The sequence below is a fragment of the Agrilus planipennis genome, unplaced genomic scaffold (genome assembly GCF_000699045.2).
Source record: "Agrilus planipennis isolate EAB-ADULT unplaced genomic scaffold, Apla_2.0 scaffold19, whole genome shotgun sequence".
In the NCBI taxonomy this organism is placed as follows: domain Eukaryota; kingdom Metazoa; phylum Arthropoda; class Insecta; order Coleoptera; family Buprestidae; genus Agrilus; species Agrilus planipennis.
Genome location: NW_020438954.1, coordinates 65,631 through 78,151, shown reverse-complemented (window position 1 = coordinate 78,151; position 12,521 = coordinate 65,631). Strand labels below are relative to the sequence as shown.

At 33.8% G+C, this 12,521-nt stretch overlaps 1 protein-coding gene across 1 annotated transcript in view; it reads left to right on the top strand.

Moving 5' to 3' along the window:
- Positions 1–12,521, top strand: part of LOC108743039 (moesin/ezrin/radixin homolog 1) — a 95,946-nt gene that overhangs the window by 28,483 nt on the left and 54,942 nt on the right. Inside the window, exon 2 of the mRNA XM_018478461.2 lies at positions 11,458–11,569. The gene's annotated coding sequence lies outside the window, so the exon portion shown is untranslated. The remainder of the gene's footprint in view (positions 1–11,457; positions 11,570–12,521) is intronic.

Below are 12,521 nucleotides of genomic sequence, written 5' to 3'. Positions count from 1 at the left end.
AGCATAAAAATAAAGTATTTTATTTTTTGTTTTTAAAAACATATTTTTTGTTACACCTAGCAGCCAGTAACAAATTGCTGTCGCTCTTAAATACATTAATAGCCTCTAAACATGGCAAACAAAGATCTAAGTAAACTAAAAGTTTATTTTTAATTAGTTTTAATGAAGTCCCGCCACTTTGCGTTCATAACAGAGAATACTCTTTCTGTAAATGCCGAAGTCGCCGGAACGGACAGCAAAAGTGACACTACTTTGAACAGATTTGAGAAATCAGGTTGTTCCGTAAATATGGCTTGCCATTTTTCTGTGCAATATTATTGATATAAAGGTACTCTGAACTTCGAATAATCGCTTACAAAATTACGATGTTTACTTAAAGCCTTAAATAAAGTATTTTTGCGTACTTTATGTGTCTTGTAAAGTATAACGTACGCACAGTTGAAATAGAGTACAATACTTTATAATAAAGTACGGGTGGCAACCCTACCTCTACCCCTCCTAATTCCCGTTTCTGGCTCTAATATATCTCTGACTAGACCTTCATGCCTAAGAAGGTGTCTTACCAACCTATCTCGCCTATTTGTTATTCGAATATGTACCAGATAATTTATGCCAGTTTGTCGTCTAAATTCTTAGTAAAACTTAAAATAAAAATGCAAACTGCAGCATTTTAGCCAAGTCTATTATTGTTTTAGGGGCTTGTTATGTAGTAACATCAGTGTATATATCTGCATCATTTTTAAAATTCTTTAAATTGATTTTGTTTTGGCCCGTAGCCATTAACGTTAATGTACAATAGTTAGTAAATTTATAGTTACAAGAAGTACGAACAAAAAATAAATTATTTATGCTTATGTTCGTTATTGTTGTTAATATGGTTCCACTTTGTAATTGACACAGCTACCAACATATTGTTCTATGTATATTGTGTCACTGTTATTTTAGGCTTTAGTTTTTATATTGTGAAAGTTGTATAGCAAAAAAAACCTTTGCTGATATTTATGCTGCATGGTGATATTAGTGGATACCGTTTTGTTTAGTAAATCTAAAGCGCCAATTTTCTTATTTTATTAACTAAATAATTTGAAACTAGTTTATATCTAGGTATATGGTTGCCTTTTTATTAGCTTTGGGGATATAGAAATTCATTTACAAATAGTAATGGAATTAATTGACTACTTCTTGTTTCTAATAGATTTGACTTTTAGTTTGATCTTTTTATGAATTTAGAAGATGGGAGAATGCGGTCTAGGATTTGATTTTTATTTCTTCTACTTCAGGATCTAAATTGATTGCTTCAATGATTGATTTGTCGCATATCTCGAGAATTAAATTTCTAAACATTACGAAAATGGTTAAGAGACATACCGGAATCAAAAAAAAATTTCTTTTGCCATCGGCCAAAATTGGACCCTAAACAGTCACAATATCTTAGAAACACAAAAAAAAATTATGTTTGTACTGCTGGTACCCAAAAATGGGTCTTACCTACAACCTCTTTTAACATAATATTTTATTTTTCTAATAAAGATGTCGAGTAATTTCACTTGATGTGTAGGAGACTTGTCTTAAAACCAGTGGGTTACTAAGTAAACATCTTTGAAAAACTTTTTGTCCACGCTTTTTATTTTTATTGTTGGTAACGGTTGGTGAATGTCTCTTTGATTTTGGATCCTTTCTGTGAGAATCATCAATAGATGAATCAACGAAGAATTGACTATCGAATAAAAATATTTGCATAAAATAGAATAAGTATTAAATGCTTGATTACGAAAAATTCTTATTAAAAAACGCTTGCGTTAAGAACTTTTACAGATGCAAAAGTCCATTTAACCGTTGTACCATTACGACACTTATCCAATTAATTACCACACAAGCCGAGATTTACAACTTACATAAAAAGCAAATAAGAAGAAAGTCATACGCGTTGTACGCATTTTTGTATGTTAGTTTACATTAACATAAATAAATTTTTTCTGGCGACCTTGACGCAGCCATTTGAATTTGCGTTACACCCTGAAAGTTAAAGTTGCATTTGTAACAGCTTATGTAAGTAATATGTTTCTAGATACTTACAACATTAGAATGAATAATACTTTCGTTCAAGGTATGTATCTTGAATGTCATATACGTATGTGTATCTATGTATTATAATGCAGACTTGATTATCATAATGAAGGTTGACACCGAAGTTCTGATCGGTTTCACTATTGTTTTGCTGAATTGTTTGAAAATAACTCAGTTGATGTGAATGCCAGTTGACGAAAGAATTATGCACAGTAGTTGACTTTGTCCACGTTTGAACGGAAATAAGTCTTTACAAACTTAATATTGTAAAATAAGAACAAAGGCTTTCACGGCCGGAGTCCATAGTAGAATGAAGATTCGGGCCGTGGTCTAAGTAAACAATATTGTAATCAAGGATTTGGCTGAAATAGTAACTCAAACCGTAAAGCTTCTTTAAAAAAATTGTACCTAACTAGTAAACAAATTTGACCAATTGCGTCAGCTTCCTATGGTGAGTGTTTTGGTCACGAACGTATGAGCCGTATCCCCATCGTTTCGCACTCTTTATGTTATTAATAATGAATCTTCTAATAATTACGGAAACACTTATTAAGTACCTTAAGCACATTGAGATTTAAAATGTGGTTTTGACACCAATCCAAATTTTTTGGGTGCTTCTAAAGTTAATAGACGGAAAACTTTTTCTTGGGGTTTGGACTTTTTGGGCAAAGTCCACTAGCATCATTAAACTGCGAAACGAAATCGTGTCATAGTTGGTTTTCTTAATCTATATTGTTTTCTGGTATATATGCTCATGAAGTCGTGATTCTTAAAGGAGTTTATTGTTTTATCATATTATACTTTCATAGTCTTGTAGCCTAACATTAAAAACGAATTGACGGATTACTGTGCCTCTGCAATAGAAAGAAATGTCAGCGAAAGGTCTTACTAATAAATAATATACGTACTTTGTGTTTCGTAATTGAGTTTTCTCTTACATTGGATCGCCAAAAGTAATCGTTAGCGATTGCTTATTTTCGTAGGTTACTGATGAATTAAAGTGCAGTTAAGAAAAGGTCAAACTATTAAACTGTTTCAGTAATAATTTACGTTTTATATTGCGAACGTTAAAATCAGTCATATTTTAAGCACGGGGGCCACTGGTATATATATGTGTTGCACAACTACCAAAAAATTATTTATATATTTTTGCGACCCAATTACTAAAAAATGCACATGTATCTTTCATACACTGGACCATAATGTGTTTTGTGCAAAATCGCCTTTGGGCGTCAATCCTCTGCTGTGTTACTAGTGGATCAAATAAATTCCCTCGGTATCTGGTACTATCACTAGTGCTGAAGGGTAGCCAGTCCTTTCGCACTACTCTAAAAAGTAGAGCGGGATGCAATTCATCTTATCTTATCTTGGGTGGGGGGTGGTTGGAGTGAGAATGATGAGACGAACAAAATGAAGACGGAAGAGAGTGAATGATTATCTGTGGAATATTACGGGCCCAGCATTTGTATAAGTGATCCAATGAAACCACAAAAAAACATGGGTCAAGGCAAACGAACCCAGATTCGAACCGGTGTCCTCCCAAATGCTAAGCAAACCTCTAAACCATGCTGCTCGGTCTGGTCGAGTGCGAAAAACTTTCGGTTTTTTATTCCTGTTATCTACTAATACTGGTGGGCGAGCAATACATCAGGGCTGCTCCGGAGAGTACAGCGGAAGTCCCTCTTCAGTCTCCTTTTAGAAATCGTGGAGATAGGTAGATGGTTGTTGGGGTGACAGTGATGAAACGAACGGAATGAAGATAGAAGAGAGTGAAAGATTATTTGTGGAATATTACTGACCTAGTATTTGCTAAGTGATCCAAGGAAACCATGGAGAAATATGGACCAGGACAGATGGATCCAGAATCAAACCGGTGTCGTCCCAATTGCTAAGCAGTAGTCTAAACCTCTATACTGTAGACCGTGCCGCTCGGTCTGTTCGAGTGGAAAAGCTTGAACGTTTGGATTTTTATTCCTGTCATCTAATAACAAGGGTGGGCGAGCAATACCTCCCGGCTATGTCTAATAGTTCAGCGGAAGTTCATCTTCAGCCTCAGTCTTACCAAAAAGTTGAGCAATTTGGAGCAACCGTCAGTACAACGATTTTATGTAAACCGGTGCGATTGGGATATGAAAGTAATTTTTTGGGTTATCTTTTTGTATTTAAGTAGGTGACATATTATCTGAAGAAAGGTGCCTCAAGAATGTGGTCGCAATAAGGAAGCTGATCGTAAAACACGCTTGCTAGATTCGTATGTACGCGTTGCCGGTTGTAAATACGCACGGTCGGGTCGGTTGGAATCTTTCAAGAATAACCAACTAAAGAAGCATGTCTTCGGACAAGCGAATATAATGAGTTTGTTGGCTTCTTCTGATGAGGTGGAAACCAATAATTGGAAGTCGTAGATTCCGAACAAATGTTAGACAGGTGTAGCATTCCGTAAGAAATACAATCGAAGGCGAACAAGTTCTTCTAGGTAGGTAGGTAGGTAGGTCTCTTATGAGTTACTTAACAAAAACTGATATTTTATACCTACCAGGAAGAAATTTTCTTGAGTTCGTTTGTATTGGTGGAAATTTTGCCTGACTGTCTGTTCATTAGTCACAGGCTTTTGGTTTCCAAAGTTAATGTTCTTCGTGATTCTGTTGTCAGTAATTATTATTAGCAATTTGCATATCAATTACATTGTATGTACACAATTTTGAATCATTAATAGATAGAAAGTCGTTTTTTGATGTTATTTAAACTTTCACTTTTAAAAAAAACTTACAAGTATCGGAGGAATTTATTATTATGTAAAAGTAGTTAGTTGTCTAGTAATTGACTTTGTACTGTTACGATCGATTTAGAGAGTGGCTAGATTACCATACTATGGAAGTGTTTTGTTTCGGATGTTACCCGGAAAATTTTCATCCGAAATCTCGACTTTAGTGATTAAAGCGTTTAATTTTCGGCATCCATCATCACTAAGAGAAAGTAAAAAGCAACGGATTGTTTCAGCATGTTCAAACGGTGTGCTATGTTGTTAGTTCCTTTCCGCGTCGGTGCGTCTCATAGTGAAACCGATATAATGGACTATGTACGTGTGTTATTGGACTTATATAACATTTAATATTGCATTTTAAATTGTTAATCGCTTAAGGAAAGTTGCTTTTCTTCGATAGTAATAATGCAAATGATAGGCAAGTATTGAAAAACAATTTGGTCACGAATTGAACGAATCCTTTAGAATCTTATTTAAATAATTTGTCTGTTCCAGTTGGATTTTTATTTTGAGCGTTAATAAATTATTTATTTAATGATAATCAATTAAGTAAGCGACTTCACGTGTTTAGTGACTTGACTCTATACTCCTTGGGAAACTGTTTCCAAATGTACGATTCGGTTAACCTTCGTGAAAGGAAATGTTATAGTTCATGGATGAAGTAACTAATCGGTTTTATGTTGTACATATATGTATGTATGTGTCTATTTATATTTAGAAATTCAACCTTAACATTCGATGTCGAATTTGTCGATAGATAAATAAGTGTAATGTAAGTTCCACTGCTACCGTAAATACAGATAATTTAAAAAAATTGGTATTACACGTCTACAATTTCTTTTTCGTATTAGCGGCTGATATATAAGGTCACGTATTTTTCCTAATGTTTCATCATCATCATAAGGTCGTCAGTCCTAAGACTGGATGGACACGCAGCTTCACTCCTTCGTACCCTGAGCTAATCTTCGCATTTCCCTAACACTAAAACATCCCACATCCTTAACTATTTGCGAACAGTAATCTAATCTTGGACTACCTCTACCCCTTCTAACTTCCGTTTCTGTCTCTAATATGTCTCTGGCTAGACCTTCATGCTTGAGAAGGTGTTCTACCAACCTATCTCGCCTATTTCTTATTGATATCCAAAGTGTCCTCTGTTCTCCTTTTCTTTCTAATACCTCTTCATTTCTAACCTTCTCTATCTTCGTCATTCGTCTGTAGCACCACATTTTGAACGCTTCTAATCTTTTCTTTTCCGCTGCGCCCATGGACAGTTTCGCACCCGAGGAGCGCTGCGCTCCAAACATACACCCTTAAAAGCCTATTTCCAATTTCTAAATTAATCGTTTCGCAAGCATAGAAGTGACTTTCTTTTATTGAAGACAACTCAACCCTTCGCTATCCTCTGCTTTATATCCCTACTACTCCTTCCATCCTCACTTAGTTAACTTCCTAGGTATCTAAAATCAGCCACTTCTTCTAATTTTTCGTCTCCTATCTGTATATTCGCTCTTTCCCTGCTTTTTCTTCCCTTGCATACCAGTATTTTTGTTTTACTTTTATTTATTTTCATACAGTACTGTTTTGTCAAAACCGCTTCCATTTTATTGAAAGGTATCTTCAACTTCTCTTTGCTAGATGCTAGATATTTAATATTTTTCTGGCTGTACCTGTTCCAGTAATAATTCTATTTTAATTTAAGGATGTAATAGTTCCATTAAGACTTATAGCCGTCTCTCAAGCTGACTTCGTGTGATTTGTAAGCCTGTATTACAGTAGGTCATTTCGGAATAATTTTCCCGGATATTGCATTTCCAAGTGCTATCATGGAAAATTTAAAACAAATTGCGAATAGATAAAACGTTTAAGTACAATTGTATTTTCAGGAAACATAATTCTCGGTCGTTATCCTTTAGAAATCCTTGGAATCGGTTCACTTGGCGTTGCGTTGTTGCAGTGCAATAGCGGCCGAAGTAATGACCATAATTTTATCGTGTTGCACTTTAACGTTGACACTAAAACAACCGATATATATTTCATGCAAAATCGCTCATTTGAATTCATTCGGTTACTTTGCTATGTGTTAACACGAGGTTGAACCGTTATTTTCGAGTTCAACCGAGTTTAATTCGCTACATGTTCATTAATTTCCAATCGGTCCGTTTCCTATAACCACGCTTTTCCGGCTCAAAGCCGCTCTAATACATACTTAAGTCTGCTCGTAATTATTTTCGCATGACACTCGTAATTAGGCTTGGGTGTTTTACCTTTCCTGTAATGGATTGTTTGTTACGTGACATTTTTTTAGATGTCGTTCTTGTTGTTGAAGGTATAAAATATACAGTGTAATGCGGAATCGAATTACTGTATAATCGAGCATTATTTCTGGATGAGATCTTACACTGTCATAAAATTCTAATTAGTGATGAGCACAGCTGTCCCAGTTTTTTCGGTTTTAATCGTAGTCTTGCTGATATAACCTCGGTTTTGATATTGATTTTGCGTCTTAGTCTTGGCCTTGATCATTTCATCTGATACTTTTTTCTTCTAAGTACAAATTTTTCTATTTCCCGACACAATAATTGCTTGAAAAGCTGAAATTTTTTGTCATACATGCGAACATGTCATGACGTTTCAAGAAAACAGTGTCGATAGTTGAAAGTTATGAAAACTGAAGAACTCATCCTTCGTCCAACGCAAAAAATAGCACAAGATACTTCAAATAGAAGTAAAAATATCGAAAAGAAAACAGTTTTTCTTGATATTTCAACCATGTGTTATCCAGACATAGGAACAAAGAACACTCTTGCACGTCCCTTTTTTCAAACAGTGGTAAATTTCTTTTTTGTATTTACTGCTAAAATCTTGTGTTACCGGCGAATGATGAGGATACCGTGGATAGAGAAAGTTAGAAATTAAGAGGTTTTAGAAAGAATAGGACAACAGAGGACTCCATGGAAGTCAATAAAAAATAGGCGACATAGGTTGGTAGGACACCTTCTCAGGCTTGAAGGTCCAGTCAGAGACATATTAGAGGCAGAAAAAAGAGTTCATCATCATCATCATCATCATAATCATAATAAGGTCATCAGTCCTAAGACTGGTTGGACACGTACCTCCACTCTTTCCTATCTTGAGCTAAACTTCGCATTTCCCTAAAACTAGAACAGCCCACATCCTTAACTATTTGCGAACAGTAATCTAATCTAGGTCTACCTCTTCCCCTCCTAACTCCTGTTTCTGCCTCTAATATGTCTCTGACTAGACCTTCATGCCTCAGAAGGTGTCCTACCAACCTGTCTCGCCTATTTTTTATTGACTTCCATAGAGTCCTCTGTTCTCCTATTCTTTCCAATACCTCTTCATTTCTAACCTTTTCTACCCACGATATCCTCATCATCCGCCTATAAAAGAGTTAAGAGAAATATAAGTAGACCTAGATTGGATTACTGTTCGCAAATAGTTAAGGATGTGGGATGTTCTAATTTTAAGGAAATGCGAAGATTAGCTCAGGGTAGGAAGGAGTGAAGGTGCGAGTTCAACCAGTCATAGGACTGACGACCTTATGATGACGATGAGCGCTAAAATCTAGCTCAAACTTTGACGGATGCTGCTAGTGCTTAATATATTCTATTAAAAAATTGCTGACGAACAACCCAAACAATCTTTATGTGTTTTGATAATTGTCGTACTCAATCTTGTGGATATGCGAATTTTTTTTGCTGTTTCCAACATCCATTTGAATGTTTACTTAACAACAATACCGTTGTCCGAGTCGGCCATGAATATCATTAATAATGCATGAAGCTGATGATGATTCACGATAACAGGTTCTTGTTTGTCATCATCTTTTATAACGAATAAAGAGTTGGGTAATTTAGGCTTCTGTCTACTTGGTTTGTGATCTACGCAATGTACCTGTTTACAGGTGTAATTCTTTGGTTATTGTACGATACATGAATAATATACTATTATTACTCAACTCCCACGTTATTAAATTTGAGATCTGCTAATGTTGCATTTTATCGAAACATCTTTGAATAGTTTCGAAGCAGTATTAATTGCATAAGTATGAAGGTTAGCAAATTAGGTTTTAAAATCAAGAAATTACCGACGATGTTTGTTTGAAATTGTCTTTTTACTAAAACTTGAATGTGACATTATGGCGGCTAGCATCCGCCATATTGATTTCTTTTATGATGGCATTTATTATCTTATACCACTCAAAGTATCTATCAATACTCAAAGTCATTAACGCCAGTGTAGTAAAGATAACTTTTAATAGAATTTTAATTAATAAAACGGAGATTTCTAGTTTTACTACACGAATAATCACAAAAAGAGGTCTTCCAGTATCTCTGAAGGTGGTCTATCATTCTAACTCCCCTTTTCGTTATCCTTTTTCCAATATTTTTAACTTTGGTAGAAATATATTCGGGGTTGAAAGATCGTGGTCTAAATGAACTGTTAGGCCCATTACATTAAAAGCGACGAGAATTTGTAATATTCTTTGTTTTATGTTTTTAACGCTTGCACCATTCTGACTTATCTGACTTCCCATACAGATCGGCGACTTCCTTTTTATTTTGGCTTTTATTTATTCCATACTCTTCTTCTAATATCGCTTCCATTTTAATTAATTCTGTTTGTAACTAACTTCTTGCTATAAATATGGTAATAGGTAGTATTACTATATCATCCTCAGATTTATATAAGAACTCATTTAAATATTTTATTTATTAATGTAGAAACTGAAAAATAGAAAAAAGTTTCTACTAACAAATCTCCAAATCCTTCACCGTTTTCTACGCCTTATAAGCCGTATGTCAAGCGGTAGTTTTCACGTAGAATTAGAACAGCTCTGACGGCGAGGAAAAATTTATTTACCGTTTTAAAGGAACGGGTAGGCAGTAGGCGTTGGTCCAAACATGATCTAATCGTTGAAGCCTATCAAATTAACATGATAGAGATAGCGTTTCATTAGCAATGCGGAATCAGGAGAATAAGGTTAACATAAAAAAAAAAAATAAGTTAACCATTTTTGCTCTTTTGACACGGTTGGCTGTATCAGACATATCTAGTTTATCTGCGTATATTATGAAAGTTAATCGAAGGAAAATTGTTTTACAACTGATGCAATTCCAAAGAGTATTATGCATCCTATTTTAATATCGTAAAAAAAAAACATAACAGTTTCTTTAGTGCAGTGTTATTTCATATTCAGATTAATTGAATAAATTATTGTACACTTACCTACCCGTATGTAACAGTTCTTTGGAAAGCTGTGATAATTATTTTTCTGTAATACCTTTGTATACGCTAGAGGCGAGTTAGAAACTGAACATGGGGATTTTTTATTGCATCATTTCTTGAATTTTAAAACAAAAATAGTGGTATTCAAGCAAGAAGGACTAATTAGAGACATATTAGAAGCAGAAACAGGAGGTAAGAGAAGTAGAGGTAGATCTATATTAGATTAGTGTTCAATAGTAGTTCAGGATTTGGGATGTTCTAGTTTTGAAATGCGAAAATTATCTCAGGATTGGGAAGTGTGGAGGTGCGTGTCCAACCTGTCTTAGGACTGACGACCTTGTTATGTTGATGATGTGTTTGAAAATATATTCCATAATTTCACTAAATTGTGCATTTTCGTTCTTCTTGTGCTACATAAAAAGAAAAAATTTCGGCTAAACGCAGAACAGATAGAAGAGACATCAATGATGGGTGAAGAGAGAAACCGTTGTGGTGGAAAAAATAATTAGCGATTTTGAAATGTCTTCCGGTGTTAAGTTACATGTGAGAATATGTCAGAAGGAATCAAAGCCATTTGGAATTAAGGTCGCAAATTTATAACTGTAATAACAGAACGAATATATCCCGTTTTGGTACTCCACATTGGCAAGAATTTAGGTTTTATTTCCTTCCATGTTTTCAAGGCCTCATTCGCCCTTGGTAGTTAATCTTCTAATAGATTGATACGTTAAATCATTTAAATTAAACGACCCCATTCTTTTTAATTACCTTCAAAATAGTTTTTTGAAATGTTTTTTAAAAATTAAATTAGTATGGTTTGTGAAATTAATATTTTTTTAAACTTCTTCACTTAAATAAATTATTTAGTTATATAGTAAAAGAGAAACTGCCTGAATTATCAAATAACCCGCGAAATGAGCTGTTTGTTACGATATTAGTCCTTATTAGGTATCATCATAAAAAATAAAAAACTATGTCTTCTTAACTCCAGTCCTTTAGTCAGTACTTTTGCTAAATACTGAGGCATGAGTTAAGTATGAAAGAAAGAATTTGAACATTATTTTAAGTTATTAATTTGTAAATTCTTCTTAGCTAAACGAACTTTCTTTTGAAACCTTTTTCATAGTTTATAATTAATCAAAACATTTAAATATTTGTTCACAACTATTTAAAGGACTTCTTGTGAAAGCATTTTGTAATGTGGAGGTTCTATGCTGTACAGGAATGCACACTTACGGTACCTCCCGCAGTTCCACCTTAATCTGATTCTGTTCTTTAACATTTTCAAACAACTCCTTAATCTGTATTAAGTATCAGTAAATAGATTACGTAATATGGACAACAGTTATAATAAGTCTTTCTTTACATTCCAGATGATATAGTGTATGCGCCCGAAATTGTACAGTGTGTAATAATGAATCGTTTGGGAAGTGGATGGCCATGAAAAAAATTACGACTCGGTATCTACCTTTCACTTATAACCAGGTGAGTACATTTTATAACATAACTAATCGTAAGTATAAAAGTGACCTTTTCTTGCATTATTCGTAAAGAGATCTATCTAAATGAAAGGTTTTTATGATAAAATTGCAATTGTTGCATTACCTTATGGAAACCAAAGTGTAAATATTGCATGATGACTTTGAATTGTGTACTGTCCAATCTATAAAATCAAAAACTTTCTCAGAGTAAGAAACGACCTTCTTTAAATGTTAATTAGGAATTTTAACTTACAAATAGTTTTTTTGATTGGAAAACCAAAGCATTTTAACCACGTATATTCAATAACAAATTAGACATGTAGGTATATAGAAAATTTCTTCATAATTAACTTCTAACACTTTTCGTTATACCGAACCAGTATTTTATGTTTGTGTCAAATGAATAATTAATTGTTTAAGCAATTAAATTTCAAAAGACACGTAGAGACCGCAAATTCTAAATTGTCTGTCATACTTTTTAATGTCGTGTAGCTACCTGGAAATATGTATGAAACATTTGTTCTATTAACTTTATTGTATATTTATTTTAAAAATAGTGTTTCTGAAATTTTAACATTTAGTAAAAAGCTTTGTACATTTTATCTGGATTACGACTGCGATAGGATGCAGAAGTTATTTTTAAAAAATTGATCTCTTCAAAATCGAAAAAAAAAAAATACGGGACTTGGTTAAATTTAGCGCAACGTAATTTGATTCTTCTTTTTATTTACTGAATGGAATAACTGGATGAAAGATAGAAATGCTATTTAAATAATCAAGTATTATATAATATTTGGGCTAATTCACACCTATAAGCTAATAACTGTGCCAATGAGTTACCGTTATTTTTAGCACCATTAGATAAAGAATTTTTTGGAAAAGAAATCGTTTTTGATAGTCTTTAATGCCTACGAAAGTTTAGTAATGAAATTCGAATAGAACTTTTGATGTGTCTA